At 54.4% G+C, this 5190-nt stretch overlaps 1 non-coding gene across 1 annotated transcript in view; it reads left to right on the top strand.

The window, feature by feature from the left end:
- Nucleotides 1-4460: 4460 nt before the first annotated feature.
- LOC124570217 overlaps nt 4461-5190 on the top strand; it is a 1910-nt gene continuing 1180 nt past the window's right edge. The window contains exon 1 of the ribosomal RNA XR_006971556.1: nt 4461-5190. This exon is cut by the window's right edge and continues 1180 nt beyond it. This is a non-coding gene — a ribosomal RNA (small subunit ribosomal RNA).

The raw sequence follows: 5190 nt of genomic DNA, 5'->3' as shown, positions 1-5190 counted from the left end.
ACCGCCATCTGTAGGTCTCCCGCAACATGACCTCCTGCAACGACGATACCGGCATCTATGAGACGCCAAGCCGACTAAGACAGCCATGGGCCCACAGTGCCCTTCTTTCGACCCCACCCACAAAGCCTGCATCCTCTGTCGACAACAGCACCCCAACGCCAGCGCCTCTGCCGCACGAAGTCGTGGACCGGCAATCACTCCACCTGCACCGTTCGTGCCCCACCCCAACCGCTCGACTCGCAACTCCAGCGGATGAACGGCGGACTTTGCTCGCACTCGCAATGTGCAATCCACCCCTATAACGTGCGTTTCATGAAGAGTTATGTCCAATATGCGACATTCCCGCTGTCCATATACATGAGCTGCGAGCTGTACCACGTACGAGCTACAGACGCGATCGCGTTGCTCTCTGTACGAATGCAGATGCTCAGCGGCAGCTAGGAGGCGCTCCATCCATGTCGGTACCGGTGAGCGTTGCACTCGCAGTCGCAAAAACGTACGGCAAGTATATTACTCGGAAGAGTCAATGACAGTCCAAGCCCCCCTGCGTGGGAAGAGTCTTCCTAGGCCATGACCCACCGGAAGGGCGCAGCGTCCCCCACCCCAGACATGTGACGTCACACTATCGGTATTGACGACTAGACTGATTCCTTATAATCATTTGCGATACACCGGTGGAAGCTGCCGAGACGAGTAACTACATAGCGGGCTCGCCGTGTCACTAATGTACAGAGATACAATAGTTTCGACTGGAACCGGATTAAACGTATACACGGCGCTGATTAGTAATAGATAGAGCCATCAGAATACAGATAATGTATACAACTGTCCGTATACATGCTGAAAGACTCTGCTCACAATCACACGTCAGCCAGACACTCTTATCACGCACTACTCTCTGCCTGTAACAGGCACACAGACAATATGTAAGCACCAGCATGGAACAACACCCAGTGCATCCTCTCTGCCACATTAGACAATCCACACTATCATAACCAGACCGGGAGGTCCACTCACAAAACAGAATATCTCACCCTTCCGACAACCACCATTGCTCAGCTAAGCCACCAACACCCACACATGTCCTACACAGGGGTGCACCCAACATCACAATACTGCCTCCTGTCACACCACACAAACAATGGCAGGAATGAAAGACACAGGTCTGCCACAAGCATGGAATCAGAGCGCCGCCTGTTATGAGCCAAAGGTGCACCCTGACGTGGCAAATCAGATGATGCCGCAGTCATTTACTTACGATAATCACAATCAACAAACCGGCCCCCCCCCCCCCCCCCAAAACACCTTTCCTTACAACAATGTGTACCTTAACCTAACCCGTATTGTACCTTAACCTAACCCGTATTGTACCTTAACCTAACCCGTATTGTACCTTAACCTAACCCGTATTGTACCTTAACCTAACCCGTATTGTACCTTAACCTAACCCGTATTGTACCTTAACCTAACCCGTATTGTACCTTAACCTAACCCGTATTGTACCTTAACCTAACCCGTATTGTACCTTAACCTAACCCGTATTGTACCTTAACCTAACCCGTATTGTGCCTTAACCTAACCCGTATTGTGCCTTAACCTAACCCGTATTGTGCCTTAACCTAACCCGTATTGTGCCTTAACCTAACCCGTATTGTGCCTTAACCTAACCCGTATTGTGCCTTAACCTAACCCGTATTGTGCCTTAACCTAACCCGTATTGTGCCTTAACCTAACCCGTATTGTGCCTAACCTAACCCGTATTGTGCCTTAACCTAACCCGTATTGTGCCTTAACCTAACCCGTATTGTGCCTTAACCTAACCCGTATTGTGCCTTAACCTAACCCGTATTGTGCCTTAACCTAACCCGTATTGCGCCTTAACCTAACCCGTATTGCGCCTTAACCTAACCCGTATTGCGCCTTAACCTAACCCGTATTGCGCCTTAACCTAACCTATATTGCGCCTTAACCTAACCTATATTGCGCCTTAACCTAACCTATATTGCGCCTTAACGTAACCCGCGTTGCGCCTTAACGTAACCCGCGTTGCGCCTTAACGTAACCCGCGTTGCGCCTTAACGTAACCCGCGTTGCGCCTTAACCTAACCCGCGTTGCGCCTTAACCTAACCCGCGTTGCGCCTTAACCTAACCCGCGTTGCGCCTTAACCTAACCCGCGTTGCGCCTTAACCTAACCCGCGTTGCGCCTTAACCTAACCCGCGTTGCGCCTTAACCCAACCCGCGTTGGGCCTTAACCCAACACACGTTGGGCCTTAACCCAACACACGTTGGGCCTTAACCCAACACACGTTGGGCCTTAACCCAACACACGTTGGGCCTTAACCCAACACACGTTGGGCCTTAACCCAACACACGTTGGGCCTTAACCCAACACACGTTGGGCCTTAACCCAACACACGTTGGGCCTTAACCCAACACACGTTGGGCCTTAACCCAACACACGTTGGGCCTTAACCCAACACACGTTGGGCCTTAACCCAACACACGTTGGGCCTTAACCCAACACACGTTGGGCCTTAACCCAACACACGTTGGGCCTTAACCCAACACACGTTGGGCCTTAACCCAACACACGTTGGGCCTTAACCCAACACACGTTGGGCCTTAACCCAACACACGTTGGGCCTTAACCCAACACACGTTGGGCCTTAACCCAACACACGTTGGGCCTTAACCCAACACACGTTGGGCCTTAACCCAACACACGTTGGGCCTTAACCCAACACACGTTGGGCCTTAACCCAACACACGTTGGGCCTTAACCTGCTCTGTAATTGTCATACGACGCGTTAAATTAGTGTAGTGTTGCCTAACTGCAACCCCCGCAATATAGTTTGCTACCCGCACTGCCCGGTCCCCAGAGTATCGCTTCATGTTAAACACCTTGCAGCTATACACTGTAATGCGGATGGCAGCAGGACGTACATGCTCAATGCCCTTCGCAGTTGTTCATTGGCATTCGCATGGCGAAGCACAGCCTACGTTGTGGTACGGCTTGTGTCAACTGTCCGCTGATGTTGTACGTCCAAATCACACACTGTACTGCACATTGGTCCTCATGTACTGAATGATACATCGTGGTACATGTGTGACCGTACCACGACTGCGCCAACAACGGCGAACCATACGGTCCAAATATTGTGCACTCAGCTACGTGTCGTCTCCCTATAAGAGCTGGATTGCAGTATGGTATGCCGTGGATGGCGATCAGCATGAGCCGTCTGTTGATGTAGTGGCGCGTGTTGTCAGACGTAGTCGTCTCTTCTCACTCACCGTGATAGCATGGTGCACTGCGTTCCACATCTGCGACATGCGACAGAGGCCGGTTGACAGTCGTTCGCGCAATGGACATCGCATACGTACGGGGGCCACCTTCCACGTGTTCGCGAAGCGTGCACATGTTGTTGCGTGTATGTGGGCAGACATAGTGTGTCGTGACACCTGACACAGGCATGCAACAATCGTTGAATTTGCAAATGGCGATGGACGTCTACGTTTGCTGGTGACGTTACGCAAATGAACAACTGGTAAACCGTTGTGGTGCGGTTGTTCTCGCTAGAGGTGAATCAGTGATGGCGACGATCGGTTGAGCTACCAACCGGTTGTTTCAGCGATACCCACCATGCCCACGAACGTGAATGGCATGTGGGTGTGAAGCGATACGCGGCGGTGGCTGGGTGGGACCGTCCCCGGCCGGTGAGGGGGGGCCTCCCGGCGTGCTGGCCGCGCGGTGCGTGGGCGCACGCGCTACAGCCGGCTGGTGGGGGCGGCCAGTGGCAGGCGCGCCGGCCGACGGAGGCGGCAGGCGGCGCAGCTGCGCGCCGGCGCACCCTGCACGCGGCGCCGTGCGGCCAAAGTAGGTCCTCGCGGGCCCGGTGCGAAGCGCGGTGGACATCTGCAGTGTGCTGGTCCGATTGAGGACTGTGTGCGCTGAGGATGCGCCGCCGCCCGGCGCTCGGCGCCGCGACGCCGTCTGCTGCTCGGTCGCCTCTGCGGTTCTCGCAGGTGGTTTGTATCGCAGCTGTGCGGACGTGTTGGCGCGTTCGCTTCGGCACCCAAGTGGGGCTTTTGTCCTTCTGTGGCGCTGGCGTTGGAGCTGCCGGCCACCGTAGGTGGCGCGTGTTGTCTCCCGCCGGCAATGCCACGACAGCACGCTCCCGGGCCTCTGTCGGCAGCGGCAAGCTCAGTTGGGAGCACGGGTGGTCGCACCTAAAGCGTCTACTCGCCAAACTCCGGGCGATTGCGCCTCTCTCGAACCCGACCAAGTACTTAGGACGGCGCTGCGCGCCGCCGGGACCTGAGAGGGTTTCGAGGTGTATTGTGCAGGGGAGCTCAGCCTCCTCCTGTTTGCAGAATAATTGAGCGGACGCTTGCGTGTTCGCGCGGGCCCCCGGGACACACTCCCGGGCGGCCGGCTGCTCAGCTCTAGTTGACGCAGCTCCCTGGTTGATCCTGCCAGTAGTCATATGCTTGTCTCAAAGATTAAGCCATGCATGTCTCAGTACAAGCCGCATTAAGGTGAAACCGCGAATGGCTCATTAAATCAGTTATGGTTCCTTAGATCGTACCCACGTTACTTGGATAACTGTGGTAATTCTAGAGCTAATACATGCAAACAGAGTCCCGACCAGAGATGGAAGGGACGCTTTTATTAGATCAAAACCAATCGGTCGGCTCGTCCGGTCCGTTTGCCTTGGTGACTCTGAATAACTTTGGGCTGATCGCACGGTCCTCGTACCGGCGACGCATCTTTCAAATGTCTGCCTTATCAACTGTCGATGGTAGGTTCTGCGCCTACCATGGTTGTAACGGGTAACGGGGAATCAGGGTTCGATTCCGGAGAGGGAGCCTGAGAAACGGCTACCACATCCAAGGAAGGCAGCAGGCGCGCAAATTACCCACTCCCGGCACGGGGAGGTAGTGACGAAAAATAACGATACGGGACTCATCCGAGGCCCCGTAATCGGAATGAGTACACTTTAAATCCTTTAACGAGTATCTATTGGAGGGCAAGTCTGGTGCCAGCAGCCGCGGTAATTCCAGCTCCAATAGCGTATATTAAAGTTGTTGCGGTTAAAAAGCTCGTAGTTGGATTTGTGTCCCACGCTGTTGGTTCACCGCCCGTCGGTGTTTAACTGGCATGTATCGTGGGACGTCCTGCCGGTGGGG

The sequence above is a fragment of the Schistocerca americana genome, unplaced genomic scaffold (assembly GCF_021461395.2).
Source record: "Schistocerca americana isolate TAMUIC-IGC-003095 unplaced genomic scaffold, iqSchAmer2.1 HiC_scaffold_1613, whole genome shotgun sequence".
Lineage (NCBI taxonomy): Eukaryota > Metazoa > Arthropoda > Insecta > Orthoptera > Acrididae > Schistocerca > Schistocerca americana.
Note: the sequence above shows the minus strand (reverse complement) of the source record. Positions and strands in the feature narration are given on the sequence as shown.